Source organism: Lepisosteus platostomus, chromosome 18 (assembly GCF_059453375.1).
Source record: "Lepisosteus platostomus isolate fLepPlt1 chromosome 18, fLepPlt1.hap1, whole genome shotgun sequence".
Taxonomy (NCBI): Eukaryota; Metazoa; Chordata; class Actinopteri; order Semionotiformes; family Lepisosteidae; genus Lepisosteus; species Lepisosteus platostomus.
The window spans coordinates 12,362,355-12,388,339 of record NC_142628.1 but is presented as its reverse complement, the minus strand read 5'-3'; the positions used below and the strand labels follow the sequence as shown (position 1 = coordinate 12,388,339).

General features: G+C 36.4%; 1 protein-coding gene across 14 annotated transcripts in view; it reads left to right on the top strand.

Annotated features, from left to right (window-relative positions):
* Positions 1-25,985, top strand: part of large2 (LARGE xylosyl- and glucuronyltransferase 2) — a 271,183-nt gene that overhangs the window by 144,254 nt on the left and 100,944 nt on the right. For 2 of the 14 annotated variants that reach the window (XM_088612015.1, XM_088612003.1), the window contains exon 3: positions 23,373-23,454. The exons of the other annotated variants lie outside the window; for them this stretch is intronic. The gene's annotated coding sequence lies outside the window, so the exon portion shown is untranslated. The remainder of the gene's footprint in view (positions 1-23,372; positions 23,455-25,985) is intronic. 14 annotated transcript variants of the gene reach the window in all.

Sequence of the window (25,985 nt, the reverse complement as noted above, 5' to 3'; positions counted from 1 at the left end):
CGCAGACAAATTTTGATAGCATGGCTGTGTTTTTGGGCAGGATTGGAATTGGGGAAAAGTAATGTTTCACTCCTATCTTCACTTTTTTTTTCATGCATATATGAGTGAATGCACTGCATTGACCAGAAATAGCCCTAAAAGCAATAAATGGAAGGAAAACGAATATATGATTCAGATTCTTGCATTTGGCATTTAATGCACAGGTATATTAAGCAAGAAAGCCAAAATGTATGGGGTATTCCTTACTCTTAGCTTAATGTAAGCCATGAACCATGCTCACGAAGAATAAAATTCAGCATCAAATTTCAATAACGGAAAACTTGTCAAAAGTAGAATTTTACCATTGTTGATGCATTCTCCTTGCTTGTATGAGGTTGCTTAGTCATTTCAGACTAATATTTGATTCTTTAAAGTATATTTTCTACTGAAATGAGTGAAGGATTGTGTAAACTCTTTGATCAAAGTCTTAACCCTAACCTATGCAAAATGCCGAGCTAGGGTTAGGGTTAGGATTCCACATAACACAGACAAATTTTGATAGCATAGCTGTGTTTTTGGGCAGGATTGGAATTGGGGAAAAGTAATGTTTCACTCCTATCTTCACTTTTTTTTTCTTGCATATATGGGTGTATGCACTGCATTGACCAAAAGTAGCCCTAAAACCAATAAATGGAAGGAAAATGAAAATATGATTCAGATTCTTGCATTTGGCATTTAATGCACAGGTATATTAAGCAATAAAGCCAAAATGTATGGGGTATTCCTGACTCTTAGCCTATTGTAAGCCATGAACCATGCTCACAGAGAATAAAATTCAGCATCAAATTTCAATCATAGAAAACTTGTCAAAAGTAGAATTTTACCATTGTTAATGCATTCTCCTTGCTTGTATGAGGTTGCTTAGTCATTTCAGACCTATATTTGATTCTTTAAAGTATATTTTCTACTGAAATGAGTGAAGGATTGTGTAAACTCTTTGATCAAAGCCTTAACCCTAACCTATGCAAAATGCCGAGCTAGGGTTAGGGTTAGGATTCCACATAACGCAGACAAATTTTGATAGCATGGCTGTGTTTTTGGGCAGGATTGGAATTGGGGAAAAGTAATGTTTCACTCCTATCTTCACTTTTTTTTTCATGCATATATGAGTATATGCACTGCATTGACCAGAAATAGCCTTAAAAGCAATAAATGGAAGGAAAACGAATATATGATTCAGATTCTTGCATTTGGCATTTAATGCACAGGTATATTAAGCAATAAAGCCAAAATGTATGGTGTATTCCTTACTCTTAGCTTAATGTAAGCCATGAGCCATGCTCACGAAGAATAAAATTCAGCATCAAATTTCAATCATGGAAAACTTGTCAAAAGTAGAATTTTACCATTGTTGATGCATTCTCCTTGCTTGTATGAAGTTGCTTAGTCATTTCAGACTAATATTTGATTCTTTAAAGTATATTTTCTACTGAAATGAGTGAAGGATTGTGTAAACTCTTTGATCAAAGTCTTAAGCCTAACCTATGCAAAATGCCGAGCTAGGGTTAGGGTTAGGATTCCACATAACGTAGACAAATTTTGATAGCATGGCTGTGTTTTTGGGCAGGATTGGAATTGGGGAAAAGTAATGTTTCACTCCTATCTTCACTTTTTTTTTCATGCATATATGGGTGTATTCACTGCATTGACCAAAAATAGCCCTAAAAGCAAGAAATGGAAGGAAAACGAAAATATGATTCAGATTCTTGCATTTGGCATTTAATGCACAGGTATATTAAGCAATAAAGCCAAAATGTATGGGGTATTCCTGACTCTTAGCCTATTGTAAGCCATGAACCATGCTCACGGAGAATAAAATTCAGCATCAAATTTCAATCATGGAAAACTTGTCAAAAGTAGAATTTTACCATTGTTAATGCATTCTCCTTGCTTGTATGAGGTTGCTTAGTCATTTCAGACTAATGTCTGATTATTTAAAGTATATTTTCTACTGAAATGAGTGAAGGATTGTGTAAACTCTTTGATCAAAGCCTTAACCCTAACCTATGCAAAATGCCGAGCTAGGGTTAGGGTTAGGATTCCACATAACGTAGACAAATTTTGATAGCATGGCTGTGTTTTTGGGTAGGATTGGAATTGGGGAAAAGTAATGTTTCACTCCTATCTTCACTTTTTTTTTCATACACATATGGGTGTATGCACTGCATTGAACAAAAATAGCCCTAAAAGCAATAAATGGAAGGAAAACGAAAATATGATTCAGATTCTTGCATTTGGCATTTAATGCACAGGTATATTAAGCAATAAAGCCAAAATGTATGGGGTATTCCTGACTCTTAGCCTATTGTAAGCCATGAACCATGCTCACGAAGAATAAAATTCAGCATCAAATTTCAATCATGGAAAACTTGTCAAAAGTCGAATTTTACCATTGTTGATGCATTCTCCTTGCTTGTATGAGGTTGCTTAGTCATTTCAGACTAATATTTGATTCTTTAAAGTATGTTTTCCACTGAAGTGAGTGAAGGAGCAGGGCTGTGTGTATGGACAGGATTGGTGTTTAGGATGAGTCATGTTTCAATGTTTTCTTCGTTTTTTTTCTTACATGTATGGCTACAGTGTATATTCTGTAGTTCGTGACATTTTAGGTTTCCGTAATAAGTATGTGCTGTATAATATACAGGCATTTTAATGAATGAAATTACACAAAACTGTATAGTGTGTCTTAATGTGTATTAAGGTAAGATGAATTTTGTGAAACTAACTTCTCCAGATGTATATATAAATAAAGCAAAGCTTGAATTGTTATATCCTATTTGCTCTTCTTGGATGATCCCTTTAAATAAAGATTGCTAGAAATGATGATGAAAGATCCGATAGATTTTTGGCAGCCTCTTTGTGATGATAAAAGAGCCTATCTTCTTTTTCCTGTTGTGATAGGTTCTTGAAAATGGTCTTTAAAGATGGTTAAAGGTGTCTATTTTTAGGCACTTTGCTTCAGCACAAAAATATTCTCTGTATTTTCTAGATGTAAAAATGTAATCTGCTGAACCTTCCAAAAAAATCCTCCAGATGTAGGTTAGCTTGTGTGACGGAATGATCAAAATCCTGTTTTTACTTATATATGAAATAACATTCACTATATCTTGGGAGGGTTTTTTACAAGTCGTTCCGTGTATTGCTGCATGTGACCTCATGAGATGTGTTCTAGCAGGCTGCATATTTAGTACTTTTCTGACTCATGAAAGGGTTTCAGAACTCAAAACTGGTTTGACTTATCACTGAGGATGTCAATCTTATTTTGGAACTTAGCACAGAGCAGTGGAGGAATATATCTGTTAGGAAAAAAAAAGTGTGAACTCCCTTAGTGTTGAGTCTGGCTCCTCTTTTAACAGTTGTTCTGTGTGTGTTGGAGGTAGTTTACCTATGTTGCAGTTCCTATTCTGAATGCATTGCCGCTGTGTTAAAAAAATATAAAAAACTATAATGATGAAAAACGTCAAAGAGATCATGAAATATTTGTATTTTCTCTTGATATCAAATTTTGAACACTTCCTACTTACATAGAGATGCCTTTTTGGTAAGCTGATGATTGTAGCTGAAAAGCAGACCTTAATAGTTGGGGAAGTGTTTCGTTTCCTTTATGGAATGAAAAATGCTGTGAAAAATCTTTAATTACATCATGTGCCTGAGTGTTATTTTTGAGAATTTTTATTCTCACTTTATTATTACTTGAAGCCAAAAAACATTTGTTAAGTAGACATATTTGCCTTTTCAAGCTTACTGTTAGATGTGATTAAATGTCTTTAAAGTTATGGATAACCTGCTACTGCTTGAGAGAGTGTTAGTTTTGCTATTTATTGTTAAAACTAGACCATAAAAAGGGAAGGGAGCAGGCAGGCTTGAAGAGCAAACAGCATAATAATAAATTATGCCTCACCTCATGTTAGCAGTTTTCCAAGAATGAGAAATAGATTTGGCACATGGCTTGCTAATTATTCACATTCCACTGAGGGTTCTGGCTTGTATTCTATTGGCTGCAGGATAATGTATTATTATTACTGGAATTATACTGCAAAAAAAACTTGTCTGTCAGGATCTTCATCTATTTATATATCAGTTTTGCCCCCAACAAATCATGTCATATGTCCTGATTGAGAAGAAAGTGAAAGGTCTAACCTGTACAAGTCAGGCCCCTCTGATTCGTCAGATCCTCACAATGAATGTTAACAGCAGATGCATGTGAGCTACTGACCTCAGGGGAACTGGGAGGGTCAGTATTCAGGCACTTTCTCCATGACCTTCCATAAAATCTCTTCTCATTAGTGTTCACTTTGGCAGCCAGCATCTCATATCTAGCAATTAGAAATGCTAAAACCATTGGCTGTGCTCCTGTTGTGTTCCAAGCTGGGGAGCCTAATAATGGTGTCTGTGTGTGTTGTAATATTGCACTCTTCATTGCGCTGCTGACACTATCAGATGAATCGATTGCAGCCATAAATACAAGATAATCTGGCTACACTTTTACAATGAACAGCGATACGCCTTTATTTGAAACATTTCTGGTTTCTTATATAACCAAGAAACCACAAAGCGTTAGCTGTGTGCACTGTTAGTAACTTGCGTTTCTTGAGAATACTCTGGTTAGGCTTGGCACAGATTTCAGCATTAGGCTTTCTAATTTGTGCATTAATAAAAGCATAGTAATTAAGACTACATGCAAAGGAATGCTAGTAAAGGGGGGAGTCTTATTCAATGTTTTCACCATGGCTCCTGAAGAGATAGGAAAGTTTTGAACAGAAAACAAGCAGAAATTCAATAAGGGAGAAGCACTCCAGATTACGACTGATTTCTGCTGTGGTAGAAATAGTACAAAAATTGATGCAAGAGAGCCCTTGCATTAAGTATAAATAGCAGGAGGTAAAGGCAATACCAAAGGTTCCACCCCCATCTTGGTCACTGCACGATGGGACAATAACAACTGCCAAGATATCTGATTTAAATCACATTCCTGGAGCATTTTGACCTTTCTAAAGCTCTGCACTTTCCTTGATTTATACCCACAGCAATTGAACGAAACTGGAAACCAAGCCAATATTGCAATTTTATCACCAAAAAAGTTATGAACTTAACTCTGTTACTGTTAGCTTTGGCGTCTGCTTGTTGTCACATTTAGCAGAGATGATGACGGGACAAAGACTCACTGAAGCAGATGTAGTCTGACGTATGAGAACTTTGTTGCCTCATTTATTTACAGCAGGGCAAGAAAGATGTAAAATCCAGACATTGTAGCCCTGTTTTTTTCAGTATTACTTTTAAAAGACATCCTCTTTTGGAGAGCCATTCTAAATGGATTTCATTATTTCAGAACAGTCTGAGGATTGCTTTAAATAGACAACAGACAAACTTTATAGTTTTCCAGTGGTATAAAACACTTGCATGAAATTTTATATCCATTATTAACAAAAGATCTAAATTGGAAAGATATAATTACAATTTGAAAATGTTGCACAAGGCCCGTGAAATACAAAGGCAGGTTTTTAAGTACTCTTTTTTCTAAAATAAGATGCTGTGCATGGTGCATGCTAGAAGCTGAGGAACATTGTAAGTAAGTGAAATTGTACTTTTCAAAGAAAAAAACATAATTAACCTTTTTTTCTTTATTCAATCTCTTCTGAAGTTGTAGACTACCTACAGTAGGCTCATTTGTGTTCTGCTGTTCCATTAATCACTGTCAACATTTGAGTCCAGATTGAGTATTTGCATTGGTTTAGGAGGCAGGAAAATGAACTCAAGAACTCTCTGAAAATTGGAGTCTGAGCAATAAATAACGATACCAGCAACTTACTAATGAAATACATGTTGTGAGTGTTATTGATTATGAAGTCAGTTCATAAGCCAGCAGCATTGCACCAACAGAAAACACATTATATTTCACTCCCAAATGTGTCATTCATAGTTTTCAGAGGAACTGCTGCTGAGTGTATATATTTACACCAAAAATGGCATTAAAATGTAATAAATTAAGGCATCTGGAAGCATATTAATATGCACTAAAATGACAGAAGATAAATTCACAAGCTGTGAAAAACTGGAGGGATAATTACTCTCCTAAATGTCACCTGTGTCATATATTCTTGTAACACGTTGTGACCTTTGAACTGTGTTGACAGTCTAACTCACTCTAGAGCTAGAATCTCAAGCTTAGTTCCTGGTGGAATTGTGGTCTTCTGGTTTTCTGTATGTTACATTCGAACTAATCAATCAGTTACCCTAATTATTTTCATAGAAATATATGCAATTGATTCTTCAAATCATTTACTAAATTAAAGATACTGGTTATATAAAACAAAACATGCAGCTTTATTAAAAGTGCTGCACATATACAATTAATTAGTGTCCACATTTAATTTGATTTAACACCATTTCCACTTAGGGAATAGGGACACCTGGGTGAGGAAAAGGGCAAAACTCTGCTGATTAATGCAATAAAAAACAAACAGTGCAGAGTTATCACAATGAGTTAGTTTATCCCATAAATTCAATTTCTGATTCAATTTCTGGCTGTTCTCTTTGAGAGCTTAAAAAAGTCAACTTGCTTTAGGAAAATCTTTCAGGCAATTCCAACATTTTTCCTTTTGTATCTGTGAAAACTTTCCATGATCAGTTCAAACCTATGTAACTTTTAGTTTTTGTGAATAAACAATACATTTTATCCATTCCCAACATCTTTCTTGTATATAATTCCATTGGGGGGTATGAATCAATCTATAGGGCACTGTATTTCCAAGTACTCCTGGAAAATGTGCTTGAAATTAATCATGCTAGTACTCATATGCCAGTGTAACATTGTAAAAAACAAGCTATATTTTTCTAATCAAAAGAATAAAATTTGTTGACTTGCACCAAAGTCACCTTCTTTCCTTCTTTTTCTTGATGTGTTGTTACATACACAGACTAGAATCTGTCAGTTGGTGTCCAGTTTGAAATGCACAGAATGTTTTTCTCTAAAACCTTGGTGCAATGTTTTCACAGCATGCTAACTAAGGATCCATGATCACATGAGTCATTGATGAAGCTCAGGGGAACATGGCATTAGTAACTACTGTACAAAAATAGGATGACTAAATGCAGAGCTTCTTGATGGTTGATGGTATATACAGTAAACGTATGGCGTTCTATCAGAGTAGCAGTGCTCCTGAAGGAATATACAATTATTTATTGTTCTTCTCTGCAGCCAGTTTTGAAAAAGTAAAGATATACTACTCATAGACTAATTCTTGCTACCATTCTTGTTTAAACTCCGTCCTCAATCAATGTCTATTAAGCAGTCTTATCGCTTGCCCTTTTCCTTAAGTGTTTCTAACTTTTTCCTTCTGTCTGCCTGTGGTAAATTTGGGCAAGTGGTAAATAGGCAGCTTATTGTTAATGATACACCTCAAGGAGTAAGAAAGTAAAATTAAACCATTGTCAGGTGTTAAGTTAAGCATTCAGATATAACTTTATAATTCCAAAGGATTCTTAAGCAGCAGCTCTATTGTGCAGTGTATTCCTTTAGAGTACTGTTGCCAAGCTCCCTATACAGATATGAAGTCAAGCTCCACTGATCTACAACAATTTGAGAAATAAAACACTTGTTATTTTTACTGTCAACAGTTTTCTTTTAGTTCTTGTGTTAAAAAAATCCTGACTTTTTTGAAGGCAGCCAAGTTGTTTCCAGCACTGCAAAAATCCGCACAAAATGATCTTTATAATAGTAAGAGTTCATATGACTTTACCCTTCAGAACACCTTTATTTTTCCTCTGAAGTTGTAAGTGGGTGGAGTTGTTTTGGCTCCGCAAGATGTGTTATTTAACAGCCTGCCATAAAAAACGAACTTTCATCTGTTTGCTTATTATTTCAGTAAGAGAAACCATCTAGTCCAAAGGAATGATTCTTTCATCGGGTGTCTTGGTAAGTGCTAGAAACGCAGTCTAACAGGGAGGTTAATAAGCATGTGGGTATACAGGGAAAACAAATACCAATGCAAGAAATCGAAAGTGACATGTGGACACATTTTTCTAAGCACAACATATGGAAATATTCCTCTCAGTTATAAATTATTAGGTAATCTAAAATTGCTACAAACATTTCTCTGACCTAGTTATTTTTCTAAAAAAAGAACTGCAAGTTCTTCTGTTTTAAATCTATGGAAAACAAATTCTGCAGTGATTTTTTTCCCCCAGGACAGTGGTGTTCAGCCTCAGTACTTCCATGCCCCTACAGAACTTTAAACCTTCTAATTAAGTCCTGAATTGACTCTTAACTGCTTAATTGACCCAGGTGCCGAAGATTACTTTGATAATTAAGGATGAGCTGCAGTGAAGTCTTGCAATGGAATGGAACTGCCAAAGTTATCCACCCCTGCCCTAGAGCTGCCACTATCCAACCTGAAAGAATAATGTGTTTGTTAGCTCAGAAATATGTAGATAATGCAATGAAGTGCTTTGTTTTCTGTGGATGAGCATGACAAATGTTTCGTCTGGAGTGGGAAGAGTTGCAATTTCAAGAGTGCTAGCTGGGGGTGGGGGTGGGTGTAAAAATAGCTTTTGGAGATAAGCGATGATCTCCTTGCTTGCTCACAGAAGCGTGTTAGAGAAGGGCAACACTTGGATATAAATCCTGTCGTAGTGGGTTGGCCGGTATCAGACGTACAAGTGGATGATATATGAGCTGGCCGCATTAGGGATGGCTTGGAAGTGCAAGTTCATTGATCATGCTCTCACCCACTTGGCCAGTAGAAAGGCTTCTCATTCTTCTCCTCTTTTCTGAAGATCAAAACCTTCCATTTAATTATATGAGACAAAGCTGGTGAGCTATGGTCCATCACTTTCTCCAAATTACTCTTAGTCACCAGCTGGTTTTTACATGTTTTCTTTTTCTTCTTTTTTTCCCTTCTGGTCTTGCAGAACATCCAAATCCCTCGCGGGAAATGGAGACAATTAAACCAGGGCTAAGTGCTATTGCCTCAGCGTGCTGCTCTTCTTGTTGAGCCTCTTGAAGAGCAGAGCGAACCTTGGGTGGCTGGAGTGCTTTTTCTGTCCTAATGAGAACTGATTCATGATCAAAGACAATGATTTGCAACTGCGATGCCAGCTCACATTGAGCATGGGTCACACAGTTGCAAGGTCTCATCTGTGCAGTCAGCTCTCATTCTTCACACAAGCAGCTGACGTGAAAGATTTTTTCTTCTGGTGGCGGTGGTCCTGTTGTTGCTTCAGGGAATCTTATGGGAACAAACAAACAGTTGGAGATAAAGTAGAGAAGTAATTGCAAAGGTCTTAAAATGTTCCTAAAGTGAAGACTTAATACTGTAGTTGATTTAAATACAGAATAATCAGATAAATAATACCCTGTTTATTGCGTGATAGTTTGCGGGTTTGATGTAGTTTAAAATCACTGTGTTATTATACAAGTGGTCTCAAACTGAAAAATACAAAAAAGTAAAAAACAACACTAATGAGTTATCCTTAATTTGCTGATTTTTTTTATATATTTACATGCATTTATAGAATGAAACATATAATAGACGGCCCTGTATAATTCATTTTTGATGGAGAAATGCAACATTGGCTCTATGGTATTTTCGATGTAATGTAGAATTTATTTTCCAGAGCGTCTTACCTAAAAAAGAATAATCAAAAAGAGTAATCCTTTATCTATTAACTGTTTTTAACACTGATGTTTTCCTCCTGTGTTGGTAAATCTTGTGTAAACAAGTAGACACATTGCATTCTTCACATTGCAAAACCTACCACTTGTTATCATCGCGTATCATATTTTAAGGGCATCTTTTGTTCTGAATTGCCTTTTAAGAGCACCGGAAAACAAGAGCTCAGTGAAAATCTACATTGTCATCTTCCCATAAAGCATTTATTTAGGAAATTGCTGTTATCAAATCAGTACTCTTCATTGTTCTGTACGAGTGTAAAATAAAATGTATGGTGTTTAAATAAAATAACCTAATTTAAAAAAAGATTCCTTTTTTATTTCCTTTCCTGACATAATGTTATTAAGATCCCCTACTTTTAAAAACAATTGGCCTATTCACAGTGTTGTCTGCAATTGAAAATGTCATGCTGTGATAGCACTTCAGTGTAAAATAATGTGTACTATACACATACATATTTAATATATTCCGGAGCAAACTCAAAGGCCCACAATATATTAAAAACACATCTCTTCTTACTCAGTATTTCTAAGCAGGGCTGTCAGTCAGGTGTCATACCATAGATCTCTCATCTGTTCTCCAGTTGTACCATTCAATTTCTTTCAGTGGATCATAGACCAAGGGCATTGCTGTGTATTTTTTTAATTTGAAAAAAAAAATGCATTCAGCCATTCTTTTGACTAAAATTTAACTTCCAGAGATGCAGTTTTCTGGAGCCCAGTAGAACTTTAAACAACCATTACAAATGTCTTAACCTTCATTTTCTTCTGTCATTTTGTTTCTTCTTTTCGGTTATGCAGATAAGCAAACCAGTGGTTTTCCTTCTATTTCTTTGCAAAGAAATGGGTTTCAAAATTAAATTCCTTGATATGTCTGAAACGACATTCCTGTTTGTTACAAGCTATAAATCAAGCGTGTGCATTCGATAAGCATTTGGGTGCCACATATCTTTCATTCAGGCTATTTGAAGACACTTTCCAAATGTTTCTCAAGCTAGCCTTGTTCTCTCAGGCCTGGTTCTGACAGTGTTCTATTGATCTAATCAGTCTTGCCCATCTGAATAAGAAACTTACTGGCATTGCATTCAGTCTGTTTGCTAACAGGTACACTCATTTACCAACTGGCACACAGATCTTAGTCGACGTATTGCACATGAGTTTATCTGAAGTAATTTGATTAGACTGTCTCTTGTGAATGCAAAGTGGCAGCTCCCTTTCTTTTCTGGTTCAATGCTTCAAGCATTTTAATGGCTTGTGGTCTTAAGCGATGGCACTCTACAGATGTGCTGTGTGCATCAAAGGCATCATCTACTGTGGATCTTGTTTAGTGCACACTGATCGTTTCATTTGCCAAAGTTAATTGGAAGAGGGCTGTTATTCAGTTAACACACCAGTGGTTTTGCATTCTTTCACAGCTGGAACAAGGTTATCTTTAACATGCAAGGTTTAGTTTTACGGGGGGTTTTTTGCTCACGTACAGTATGAGGATGGTTAAATATACAGTACACCCGAGTTGTTTTTTGTAGATGCGCTATATGGACTAAATGTTCTTTGAAAGTAGAAAATCTACAAAGAACACATCTTGAATTCTAAATATATAGTTTATTTTAAATAATTTTGGAAACAATTAGATAAATGAGCTTAGATTTTTTTTTTTTTATCTGTAAATTCTGAAAACGTCCATGTTGTGGACAAATCTGCTTGTTTAGACCAAGTAAAATTAATTCTACGCCAATTCATGAAAGAAAGTGATTAAAGTGTTAATTATTTGTTTCGGAAAGTTGGTTGTTGAACATTTTTGAAGAACACAGACAAAAAAACTATAGCTTAAATTCTAGAATTCTCAGCTTTATTCATATACTGTGCATATGTCCCGCAAAATCCAAGATTGATCTCTGCCTTTTCCATGACAGAGCAGAATTGAATGTAGATATTTTTTTCAGATTTTAAATTGTCTTTCATAAACAGCACATCTGTGGCAGTGGCTAATGGGTAAGACATCTTACTGTGCCCATAATGACTTGCACTTCTTGTGTACATTGAAATATGAGGAGCTACTGTGTTGTAGTTCACATTCAAAAACAGCTGTTCAGCCTATTGAAAATTGTTCTGTTGTAGGAGGCAAGAAGGCTTGACTAGAAACTAGCTGTCAAGAAGATAACAATGTACCTGGATACATAGTGTTCCAACATGCAGCATAGCTGCATGTAGGTCTTTGGAGGACAGTACGTCATGTCCAAATAGTTGTAAAAGTGAAATTAGGACAAGCTTTTTAAGTTATATTGCAATAGGTGTTCCTTTTAGAGTATATACTGTATGTATATTGTTCACAGGGCAATGCATGTGCCCTGTGATAGATGTCTAGCAAGGACACTGTATCTCATTGCATCCTATGCCTGCTGGGTTAGGTGGTGAATTGTCTATATAGGATGACTGGCTACTCAACAAAGTTTCGCATTTTTTAAAAACAAATGTTTTCAGTTACAGTATATAATTTATGCTGATATACTTTTAAAGTTAGCTCTTTTTTTTTTTACAAACAAAGGTACAACAGCCTCCCTTTTGATAATGATTTGGCAACCAGTTATGAAAGAATTGTAATTGTTTCTAAATCCAAGTAGTCCTCCCAATGTCGGCACACAAAAGAGAAGGATGGAATCTATTGGTTAAATGAGAAGCCCAAAACCTTTGTAATCTATTTGAGCATACTTTGCAGTGTGATGGTTTAAATTATTTTAACAAAATAGAATGAGTGCAAAAAAAGTGAGAATATATTGTTTTTCCTCATAAGAGTGATAATTGGAAACAGCTTTTGCAATAGAAATCCTTCCTAATAATTTTATATTCATTCATAGTTAATTGGAAAAGAGAAATAATTTCACCTACACACTCCTACTCGAGACTCGATCTCTGTGGATGGAAAGCATAGTTATAGATGACTTGTATTCTTTGCTTCACAGCCTGGAGAAAGGAAACTTCAAACCAGTCCAGCTGGAATAAACTGAGCATGCCAGTTGGGAACATACGCTGTTTTTTGGCTGTCAGTTCACTGTAATAAGCAAATTCCTGAGCCCAGTTGCATCTTTGAAAACTGTGATTCTCTCAGATGCAAGTCAGAAAATCTATTCAAAATCCTCAAGGCTAATCCGTTCCCTCCATGTTCTGTACCTTCATTTCTTCATTTGCTACAGTATTTAGATGTGGACAGCTGCATTGTAGCCTTAACTCGAAAGCTAAGCAAGGCCAGGCCTAGTCAGTATTGGAAAGAGATCTCAAATGAAAATCACGTTGCTACTTCCAGTAGACCAGTAGGCAGCATTCTTCCCTTGGATCCAGAATTTCTACACCTGCGCCATGTACAGTATGATGACTGGGATGGAGGTGCTGTCCTGTGAATGAGGCGTTAAAACAAGACATGGTGCTGAGAAACAGTGGCTAAATGCCACTTCAGGCTGGTGCAGTTTGTCCTTTCTAAATTCACCCCTTATTACAACTGGTGAAACAGTTTCTTACTTCTCTATCTGATTTGCTGTGAAGTGGGGCTGGTGGTACAGAACACCTACTGTGTGTCATCCAAATTAAGTGTTGTAGATTCAAGTGTACTTGAATGTCCTAAATGATACAAAACAAAACCATGTTATGTGACATGTTAAAGGTTACTGAAGGTTAAAAGCTTCAGAAAAGGCTAGTAAAGCCTTTAAACATCCTATATAACAACATTAGTGTCAGATTGTTGGTAATACAAAATGCCTTTGAGTTTTTATAAATAATTTACTCAGGATCTTTAGTTTTACAGGTATTGCATTATAGATATGAATTCTAGAACAGGCTGAGAAAACAAAGCACAGCTTTAAATAACAGGGCTGCAGAGCTGGAAAATAACAGGGCTTTACACAAAGGACTATAATGTAGATGTGATGTGTTTTCTTAAGTACAAATGCAATGTCTGGTGGTAAAGTAGTGCCTAGAACTGTTGCCAAACAGCAACTTTTCAAAATTTTCAAAAGTAAAATGCGTATATTACAGCTGACGTTTTGTCTTAGAGTAGGAAGGTGCTTCCTGGAGCAGAAACTAGTGTGAATGGAGAGGTCCTGTTTGTGTAAGGGTGTGAACACAGACAAGGGGGCACACATATTATCTACATGGAAGTGTATTTAAAACTGAAAATGAAAAGCAAAGGGTTGTTGGAGTACGGAACAAACTACCCTGCCATGTTGCTGAAGCTGATATCCTCATTTTTTTACTATAAAATCTCTAAAATGTCTGGATGAGATTCTACTAATTACCACATGGGCAAGATGCGTCACATGGCTTCTTCTTGTTTGTAACTCTCATATTCTCATATGTTCTTAAGAAGCACTTATAACAAAAGGTAGTGTATTTGTCCAATTTCAGTGAAGTTCATGGCCATTTTCTCAGGCATGCTACAGAGGTCTTGTAAGCCATTATTTAAAAGCCTTGCATGCAGAAACTTAGGGGAAAGGTTACCATGGAGATTTTTACTTCAAAAAAGACCTGGATGCAATCGTTTTATGCTTGAGGCGATTTATAGCATTCAGATAGAGTGTTGGAGTTTGAACTTGGGGTTTGTCAGGGCCAGTATTCAAAACACTGTAAACACCATGTGATTCTTTCCTCTCACCTTTGGATTTTCCATTGGATTTACTCCAAATACTCCTGTATCTAAGGCCTCCTCTTCCACAAGGTAACAATACTACTTAAACAAGATACAAGGTATCTCTTGCTGGTTCAAGGACTTTGGAAATAAATTCAAATTTTGAACCTGAGTAACATACAATAATAACACATAGAAAAACATCATCTGGAGTTCAATTCAAGTCCTCCCACTTTTCAGATGTAGTGTGAAATTTGCATTTCAGATAAACAGGTTAATTTTGTTGTGTCTATAACATTGACAGTTGTATTGATGGTTTGCATATCTACTTTTTAATAAAGGAATTTCTAAAATATATTTATAGAGGCTTTTGTAATTTACTTTAGAATATAATTTCATAAAACTGCATCTCCAAAAAAAGCATGATAATGTCATACAAAATCCAATGTTGCATATAGTTTTGAAGAAGGGCAATTGAACAGAGGGAAAAGAAAGAAAGGCCTTGCATCCCAAAGGAAATGGAGGGAAGTTCAGGAGTCTCAGTTAGAGCAAGCAAAAAGAAGTTGTCAGCAGTTCACTTTGTGAGGATGTTACTGCACAACGCTTATTGGTAGGAATACTCTGCTTCCAAGGAAAACGCAGCTCAAGGAGGCTTGACAAATGAATCCAGGAATTTTAAGGTAAAAAGAATACTGCTACATGGAAAACAACCTTGGGCTTTGAGCTTGGGCTCATTGGCTAAGCTCTGTGGCTGCACTGTGGACTGTGGTCTTGAAAAGGTTCTTGAAGGAACCCCTCACCGACACTTTGAGAGGTATTTCTAATTGAGGATTTACACCTGCTCTAAAGGAAAGAGATGTAGACCTTAGCATTTACATCACCCCTGAGGAAAACCTACTTGCCTACACCATTTGAAATAATTGTGTACCTGCAATACATTTGTGCATTTTGCAGTTATGTAATATGCTTGTCCATGAAAATTTATATAATTTATATATAGAAAAAAATATATATATACTGTATACTGATACAAAAAAGCCATCTTAAATGAATGGATCCTTGAGTCTTGGGTACATTTTGCATATATATTTTTTTACATTTTAAATAATGACTAAATTGGTTTGCTGTTTGTTTCAGTGGTATTGTTCCTCCTTGTTGTGTGTACCAAAATGCAAAGCCTGGCTGCCATCTGCTTTATTGAAAACAGCATGTCGAGAGACATTTTCTGAGAATGAGATGCTTTACTCCATGTCTTATCAAACAAATCCCAGAGCAGCCAGGAATTCAGTTCTTTGAAGAACAGGTCACATCCTGAAGGAAAGAGGGTCACCATACCTTCCTATGACACTTTGATTTCATTCACTTAAACCGTCTTACTACAGCATATATATTGCAGTAGTAAGACGGAGAGAAATCAGCTGTGCATCAGTAGAATGACTGATTTGCATGCTTGGAGACCATTCCGTAGTGACATAGAGAGTTTTGAGATAGAAATTACTGTCTTTTTTTGCACCAAAGAACATCTGAGTTAATGGCAGAGAAGAGTGGAGTGTTTTGATAAATGCTAGACACACTTGACAGATGTGTACGGTCATGTTATGGGGAGCATTAGTTTGACTACTGCAGAGTTGAATCCAAACAGCAGAGCAGTGGAAGTGTGGTGATGTCCAGAGGAATCTCCTTTAGTTCATTAGTGCCTTTGTGCTGATTTGAGGCGAACCTCTCTGCTCAGCCATGCATTGGCGAAGTCCTTGACCCCGCCGCTTTTCCATTGCTACAAGCCAGTCTGGAAGTGTTGATTTTCCAACAGGACAGCACAAGACCATGCAGTGCTGCTGGGTTTACAAAGGCACAACTTCGAACAACACAGGAAAGAGCTCTTGCCTCGGCTATTTATTTCCCCTTATGTTTTTGAAAGGAACCTCTGCAGGACCCGTGCAATCAACAGGAGACAACTGTGACCAGCTGGCCTTTTCCAGCAGGTTACAGCTTGACAGGAAGAGTGGCCGAACTTACCACAGCAGTCTGCCCAAAGGCTGGTTAGGTCTATGCATTAACACTGCAAGGATTGTGTTAATGGTCAGGGTGGGTTTTCATTTTGAGAAGAGTGTCATGTTCAAGTTGTGTGCCAGAAATCCGCACAAGTCAAACAACCAATTCATTGATCGTTGATTGTGTCTGTTTATTTTCTATGTGATTTTTTAAAATATTTGTGCTGTTCCATTGGGCCTGAGTATTTAAACTCTTTCATAAATACATCATTTTGCATAGGGCTGAAGAAAATCTGTTCATGTGTGTCTCCCTGATACCTAAGGATTGCAAGTGACAGATCTTTAATGTTTTCATGGCAGCAATAGCCCTCTCCTGGCCTCTGTCATTATGCATTACAACTGTCAGAGCATACTGATAGGTTTGTCGCTACAGTTACTGTTGCTAGGAGATGTGTGTTAAGGGTCAGTCCTTAGTATCTACTTTTCCAGGTAGCACCACAGGATATAAGTACTGCTGAGACCTCCAACAGAATAGGAAAAGCCCAAGCAAATGGAGGTTTCATTTTGTCTACGATTCATGTGCTGTTTGCTTAAATGTGAAATAAAAAAAAAATCATTAACCTTTCCTACATTTGTCTATCTTTGACACCTGAAGGTTTTCTTGTCTTATCCTCTGTGGATATGTTCAGTAGGCCTTCAGACTTAATTGTGAATGCAAGCAGGGTTATAGGCCACCATGTATGAAGTGAATGTTTAATTCAGCTACAGCTCCCAGCCTGACCGAGCAGAAAATGGCTGTGTAATGAGTACCCTTCCTGGGTTTGCAAACACTTTGGAAAGTTACTGTTAGGCTTGATGGGGAACCTAATTTAATGGTCAAGCACCAGCCTACTCGCTCATCTGATCTGTGGCTAATTCTGTGTTTTGCGTGCGCCGTTGTACTCTATAGCTCCCAAGAGCGCCTGATTCACAGAATTCATGGTTTCCTCGGCTACCACTCCACCTGTCACAGCCATGGTAACACTTCCATTGGTGTATGCCTGCCAGTTTCTGAGCCACGGCAGCAGAGGACTATTAAAGAGACAAAGGTTTAGGAGAACAGTAAATGGGCTTATTACGAACATTCGCTACAGGGCAGGGGCTGGGAAGAAACAAAACATTTTTTATTTGTAGCTGTCATGTAGTAATTGGGGATCTGAGGCTCCAGGTAACACAGATAACACAATATACTTGGTACAGTGTTACCAGGCATTGAGTCTTGACTTGTGTTGAAGTGTATTTGGATTGGATTACATCATTCTATCATTTCCTGCACAGATCTAAAAGCTGTGAAGCTATAATGCAAATTAACCAGTATATTTCAGAAAGTCTCAATACATCTGTGGGATATTGAAAAGTGTTCAATAAATTATAATGCTCAGTGGTAATCATATGTCTTGATGTTATTATTATGACCATTCAATGAACTGTTGTCTGAAATGCACAGGTTTAGTTTCATGTTTAGTGCTCCTATTTTGCAGCTGTGCAAGAACTGCTAGTGAATGGATGCTTTGAAAGTGTTCCGTTTTGATTCAACAAGGATCAGCGGGTCTTTTCTTATTTGTTTAAGGATATCACTTCAAAGGTGCTCCCTTACCAAGTTTAATTTCCATTGTTATCCTAGTGGAACACTGCTTGTTAATGTACAACAGCAACGTTAATGATTCCACATGAGTTTCTCCTCTGTGGTGTATCAAAAGAAGAGTGATTTCTAAATTACTTGTTTATTGCCTGTATATACCCAATTCACCCATAATATTATAGACAATCATTGCTACAGAGACACAGTTATCTGCTGCTAGTGTACATCTTTCAAAAGATTTCCCTCTGTGCTTCACATCTTTTGTGCCGTTTTTGGTAATCCACAGTGATTGCTTAGGCAGTGCTCCTGGTGGTGTTTACTGTACAGAATCATCCATCAAAAAGGAGAAACCACTTGATGGGATCTGCATTTCTTCAGAGCTGAACTGGAAAGGAAGTTAAGTACTACATCACTTGAGGGTATCTGAGGATTCAAAGAAAAGAATAATTAAATACTAGCAGATTACAATTTGCTTATACAGTAGGTTTTCCCAAAAGTAGTAAATAAAATTAATACACGGACACAAGAATATTCAGTGATTTTTTACAATTAAGATTATGAATCTGTTTATTTGTAGTGGAAAGGGATCTTATCTAAAACAAACTTGGTCATTGTACTGTATGAAGTAACTTTGAACATTAAAAATAGTCTTCAGAAGAGTCATTTGGTTTTAAAATTACTCATGCATCAACTTGTACTATTAAAATGCTTTTGTGTACCATTAGAGTAATTATTTCTTAATTCTTCATTCCATAAGAAAATGTAAGAACTATGGAGACAAAACATGTTTTAACAGCTGTAATCTTCCAACAGCAGTGCTTGCATTGCTACTGAAGCACAGTAATTGAAGTGCTCTGCATGTTTTCATAATGTATTAGATATATCTGATTTAAAACAGGAAGGAAATTTGTAGGGAATGTAAAATTGTGTAGTTACAAAGCTTCATCTACCCATTATCAGATAGATGCTTGTCCTGAAATTAGAGTTAGACATACCAAACCTACAGCATAATTACATAAATTGCACATTTATGTCAACAGTGTACCTTTTTTGTGGAATTTTGAGCAACCATCTGTTATAGTCTGCTACCAAGAATGTGTCCCAATTTGTACAAGGAAAAAAAGGAAAAGCTAGTTTGCACAAGCCGTTGGTGCCTCTTGTCTTCATGGAGAGCATCCATTTTATTGTGGTGATGTCATGCTTTATTTCCCTAAGTATACAGTGCTGTTTCGATCATTAGTGGATCATGTGCTGTTCAAGGAAGCAGGTGAATTTCGATGGCCATCTGATAGCATTTCTGAACAAAGCATGACATGCACCTCTGAAATTTTAGTCCATTCTAACACAGACTTTCCTCTCTGTAGTTGATCATTAAGGTATAGTTGACAATGTGGGGAAATTGCTTTCTATTAATTGCTCAGCCTCTATCCTTTTTTCTTTCCATGAGTTACTACCAGGAGACAAATCTATAATGACAAGCTTTTTTTCATGTCAAGGCAACATGTGAAGACTAGCCTTTCTGGCATTCTCTTTTTATTATCTTCCCCCACACAGATATTGCTAGATGGTAAGTTTGCTGCTGCCCGGCAACAATGATAATGAGCTCTTCTTCGCATTTTATTAACTTTTCCTCAAAATCTGGTTATATACTGTATACCTGCCTGGGTGTGGTAGTTTATATTCATATTTTCTATGGTGATATCCATTTTCTTAAGTGAAATAAAAAGGAACTCTTCCCAGTTTTACACATATGGCAGATTTCTGTGGTTCAGAGTCTTCCTCCTTTTCTGGAAATGAAATACTTGGGGTCTTCACTCTACGTGGGTTGCAATATCTTCATTTTATCTTGGCCCTAGAAAGAGAGGGAGTGTATAGGTCTCCTCCGGCAGTTCAGGCAGTTGTGGGACTAGATAATAATCACCTGCTTTCACTGAAGTCACTTTTTACCTTAAATTCTCATTAGAAAACCTTAGGGGAGCAGATGCCCACTACAGCTTTGGGAGACAATGGTTGTACTCACTGTACATCTCATGTATAGTTTCAAGTGATCACTGTTTGGGCCGGTAGAAGTAAATTGACCAAGGTTTTATCGATTCCCACATTCTGATTTAAGCCCTGACTTAAGCCCTCTAAATTTGAGTGTTTTTTCCAAAATAGCAAAAAGTATTTACTGTTTTAGGGTAATATGGCAAGCCCAGGTGTAAGGTGTATTAATACTTAAGATCTTTTCATATGATGATCACAGGGAAAACAGACAGACAGATGCAATAGCTAATAATAAAACAAACAGTGTATTTTTAAAAGGGAGAAGGAAAACAATATTGATGTTCAAAACCTAAGCTCATCCTTGAGCTTCTAAATAGATGTCTTTCCCTAATAACAGCTGAGCAGCTAAACACAAAAACACTTTATCAGAAACAATCAGTTTGAAAACTTTGACTCTTACCAAAACATCCTAGTTTCACAGTTGGCCTGTCAGGGTGCTTTCCACATTAATAATAATAATTTTTATACCTTATACCTATATTATTACCTGGTCCTTTCCCACTCTCTGTCCACTTTCAGGAAAGAGCAGAAAATGCTTGCATGAATCAGAAGCATCAGGAAGTTTGGAGCAGATAGTGACAGATACAGTAATTGTCACTAGTGACAGATGGCTACAGATCTTTTCCTTTAAATCCTGTTTTCCACTCCCATTTGGTTTATTATAATAGAACTGTTGTTCATCCTTTAGCTGTCTTAGGGTTTCCTAGTGCCTTTTCTGAATGATAAAGTACCAGCGGTGTTTGTTTTCATCCTAACCACTGCTGTCAGTACTGAGAGCTGCAGTCATTACATACTTCAAAATGTGCCATCCATTTACCTTGTTTGCATTGAAAGATTATGAGAATGCTATCTTCTGACATTAAAGCTTTTCCTGTAACCTGCCTCCAGGTAGAGTCATGCAATAGGCTGACACACTGAAGTGCACTTAGCCCTGTACTATCTGGCTACTTTATCTTTCTGTAAAAGTACAGAAGCTTCCTTTTTATTTTGGCACTGATCTACTGTATATCTGCAAGATTTCATACAAGATATAAAACATAGCTACTGACCAGCAACATATTGCAGTCTTATTTATTTTATCGTCCAAGATGGAGTGGCTCTTTCCTTTCAATTAGCAAAGTTAGAAATCTGCGAGGCAATTTACAGCACTAATCCCATTATTTATCTGAAAATGAATTGATTTTTAACTGAGCGGCCTCATTGAATTTTTATTTGGTGTTCAGTCTGAGGATCACTCGTGCATTTTGAAAGGACTTTAAAAAGACAGCACAGCAATTAAAACCTAATCAGAGACAGTTTGATGTATCCTAATGATGGAACAAATAGTAATCAGGCTTAATATTGTCAGAACAAATAGCAAAAGTAGTTTTGTCTGTTCTTTGAAGATCAGCTCAAATAGTTTGAGTTTGAAAGAGGATTTAAGTTTGACAAAATTATTCCAAATGCATTTAGAAACACATTAACAATACGCTGCAAGTGTAATGAACAATATGGTTCTTATAAGACATATTCTGTACCAGTGAAGTTCAATAAAATCAGGCTGTGAAAACTGTATGTTGTGGTGTTACAGTATGGTAGCATTTTGGAGTTTTTAATGACATGGACTTTATGGCTCTGCATTGTTAAGTGAGCTACTTTCTGTTGCATTTAAAGATTAAAATGAATAAATTTATGAGTAAAACAACTTTAAAAAAGAATTTAAATTAAACTTATCTATAACTTGAGCATCTCGTATCTATATATTTTCAGGCAAACAGTCATGATGACTGAGTCAATTAAAAAGCTGGCATATTCTTGTATCTACATACAGTACAGTATGTGCTTCAGTCCAGTCCTGTAAGTCTGAAAGCCTGGCAGGTAATTAAGGTTGTATTAACTTAAACAAAGCTGAATTTCTTGTTGAATTTTATATATTTAATATAATATATATTCTAGAGTTTTATATATAGAGAGTTTCTCTAGCTCCCAATTAATCCAGTATAAACCTGCCAAATGTGTTCAGTTAGCTTTAAGATAATTGCACAATTTAAAAATGTGTATCTGATCCTTCCCTGCACAAAACTGACCCAGGTGAAAGTAAAGTGTCCTGCCTAAAATGATTGACAATATCTGGCTGTCAGGCAGCCAGAAATGTCCATATTTGTTTCATGCTTGGCAGATTGCTCATATATAGTTTTGAGAATAGCCCTGTAGACATTTGAATGTCAAATAGACATTTGAAGCCATTCAAGAAAATATACCTTGATGCTGCAAAGTCTCGGATGTTTAGGTTTTGCTGATATGCTGGTCTTACTTTTTGTTTCATTTGACAGATTATTGCAGCTTGTTGTAAAAATTTGAGTTTTCAATCTGAGTAATTTGAAACTTGCATGCAAATAAGAGCAGTGATAAAAAGTATTTGATTAAAAGCAAAATAGTATTGCTCTTGTCTAATTCTATTATCTCCTGTAATTTTTTCATAAAACTAGTGTCAGTTTTTTCAATATTATGCTAAAGAAGCTGGACATTTAAAGATGTGACTTAAATGTATTTTCAGAATTCAACAAAATCTGAAAATCAAAACAGCATCCAGCTATTTGTGATAAATTTGGAGAACCAGCAACATTAGTTAAATCATATTGCAGTAACTGCGAAGTCCTTGGTGAGCTGAAGCTTAACCTGAGAGTGGGGAAAAATGCTAACAGCAAAATGGATAAAATATTGATTCAAGCTTTTTCTCGAGTGAAAGTTTTGGCCAAAGGAATTTGTTTTTTATATTTGTAATCTTGAGATATTAATCAAATCTTTCTTGTCTGGTGAGATGATTAAAGAGAATGCAATGCTTTGTGGGCTCCCTGAACCTTGGCTTCACCTTTAGACGTATGTCACATTTCCCAATTAGAGGTGGTATAGTTGGAAGGGACATAAAAGGCCAGATTTGATCCAATTTTATGGATACAGATCAGCTGATAAAAGGCAAAATCATGAGTATCCACATTGATGTTTCCCTTTGATGCGCACAAATTACACCGGGACTCAGAAACATACTTAACTATCCAATCTGAGTCATTGTGGATGGCCTTCATTTCTCTGGAGATTTCACAAGCTGACTCTTCATCAGATCCATCTATATCCTCAGGGCAATTTCTTTCTGTAATGTACATTCAGTTTTTGACAGTTTAGTGCAGTTGGATGGCATTACTTAAGTAAGATCATGTACTAATTTTAAAGTGAGTGAAATGAACTATCTGTGTCATTGAAAAAGAGCAAGAGTACTTAAGAGTACTTATTGCCACCACAGCCTCCTGTTATTTTTGGTTTTTATCTTAAACTTGAGCTGGAGTTATTGCTGTGTTTATGACAACTTTCTTCAAGTTTTCTTTGTTTTTCTTTCTCCTACTGAAAACACAGAACCGGTCATGGCTGTCCTTACAACCTATGAGGAGCCTGGTGTTCACTAAGCAGAACGTTACACTGTACCTACCTGTACTGAGTAAGTGTGAGTAAAAGTACTGAGTAAAAGTCAATTAGGGAAAGTGACACCTTTCTTGTGTCACTTGGAGAGAGGGGATTCTAGCCTTCAGGTTCCAAGCATTGCTGTGTTCACCGAGTAAATCAAATATAGCAAGGCAATCTCAGTTTTTCTTTTGTATCTGTGCCTGGTATAGATAAGCAGCAAGGGGATGTTTCACATTCACTTGTGTTAGGTTGCGATGGTTCACCAAGTCTGAGATCATTCATTTCCAGGTGATGACTGAGTTCAACCTGCCCAGCTGGGAAAGATTTAGGTAGCCTGCTAGCTATTTAGCTACACGTACTTCAAAATAAGGGCATTACATGTCTATATTATTTTTTAATAAATCACATGGGTGAAACTTTGTTTTGTTGTGGAATGGGATGCATGATAAGTTGATCCTTCTTTGTCCAAGCCTATCTGTAATTACCATTATTATGTAAATTTATTCTAATTAATCTATTTAATTAGAAATCATACATGCCATCTATTTTCAGAGCTCATGCTGGAGTGTGTTCATGATACATTATGACATCACTTAGACACCGTGATAAAGGGAGAGGTACTGTAGCTTCCAGACCTCCAGGCACCTGGAGTGGTTACAAGGAATTTAAATATATGCAAATACAAGCAGTTGTTCTGTGCAGCCTCTTCCTGAGTGGAAGCGCAGTCTTGCAGGAGCAAACCTAACCCTCACGATTGAACAGCACCTGGAGAAACTCAGTAGTACTGTACAAGTGGAGAGTGTGGTACAGCCTCCACCAAGGGGCTCCAGTAATTTTAGATATTAATCTCTGCTTGGAGATTGTGCACAGCCTTGTCTGCTTTTGTCTTTAGTTACAAGAAGGACAGCACACTGACTGTAACTTTGTGTAGTCTATACAGAAAAGGCCCAGAAACCAAAGGAACATCTTATGCCCACATTTTATATATTGCGTTTGTGTGTAGTACAGTGCAAAGGCTTGGGCTTTTTTCAAATTAAGCAGTTAAATTTAGTGATTGATTATATTTTTCTTACAAGATGCTGATCCCAAAGATACTGCTTGCAGTTAAAAGGAGTTTAGAAGTCAAGGTAGGAGGTGCTATCAAGTCCTTGAAGGGCCACCACAAAATTTTGACGATAATACAACAGAGGTCACATAGGAACGGTATCAAAAATGGCTTAGATCTATGGATATTTTTTATATTGTGATTTAAAAGTCCTGCAACAGTACTCTAGTTGTATACAGGAAACACTATGTAGAGGCAGAAATCCAACTGTTGAATAAGTTGCATCTTATTCTGCCATGCCTTTGAGAATATTTCTACACAATTAAAATTCTACATAATATAAATTTATGATATTAATAATTTAATATTTCAATCATATTCTTTTTTTTGCTCAAGGTGGAAGAAGATTCAGTTCCCTAAGCCATTTAGAGTAGGATTTCCTTTGAGACCAGCAATATACCTGGCCGTTCTTCTGATTCTGACTGATTGCAGAACAGTAATATCTTTTTAGTAACTTGACTGAAATTGTACAAAATATTCTAGTTCTAGAAGCAATACTGACTGGTCCCATAGACATAAATAAAATAAACAATTAAATTGTATTCTTGCTGTGAATCATTGTGGATTTACAGTATCCTAAGCTGTTCTCAAAGGAGGAGGACCTTAGGGATTACAAAAAATATTGAGAAATACTTGACTAGAGAAGACGAACATTACGTGTTAATGCAGATACAGTACCTACAGATTCTACAAGCTCTGATTTCATGTAACTCTCTGTACTTGTTAAATGTTAAATTAAATGTTATTTATCAAGCATGTTCCTTGAATAAATCCCTGTGGTGCTCCCCTAATTACATCACCCTAATTGGAGAACTCACCCCTTAACTGTATTCTCTGTTTTCCGTCCATTTAACTGGTTTTCCATCCAAACATTTGCTTCAGTGCCTACTACCTGCAACCCAAGAGTTAATCTTTCACCAGGAACTTTCTCAAAAGCCTTCTGAAAATCTAAATAGATCATGTCACATGCACTGTTTGTTTCAAGTACTGCTGTTGCTTGTGTGATATACTCCTATGATTTAATTAAGCAAGCCTCATCTTTTCTGAATCCACATACTGTAAATTAGAAATGCAAGTATAATTTTCAATATTTACCTGGTAGCAAAAAAACGGCATATGAAAGTTAACATGCCTAATGTGGAGACGTTTAATTAAATAGAATAAAGCAACATCTCAGCTGTAAACCTTAACAGTCTTGCTGTTAATGCTAGAAGCCTGTTTCTTACATTTGCATTGTACTGGTATGAATATGGCTTTTGATGGTGCCCTTGAGATCCGTTTTACACTATTGATTAGGCTACCTACTACTGAGTTATTCTTTTTTTAAATTTCCATCTTTTTTCCAGATAAAATGTGTTGTTTCTTCTAATTCGTAGACTTTTCCATTCTTATAAGACTTGTTTAAAACTCGTTAGCAACTCCTACTTTATAATGGAATCATGGGTTGTGAATGGCATTTT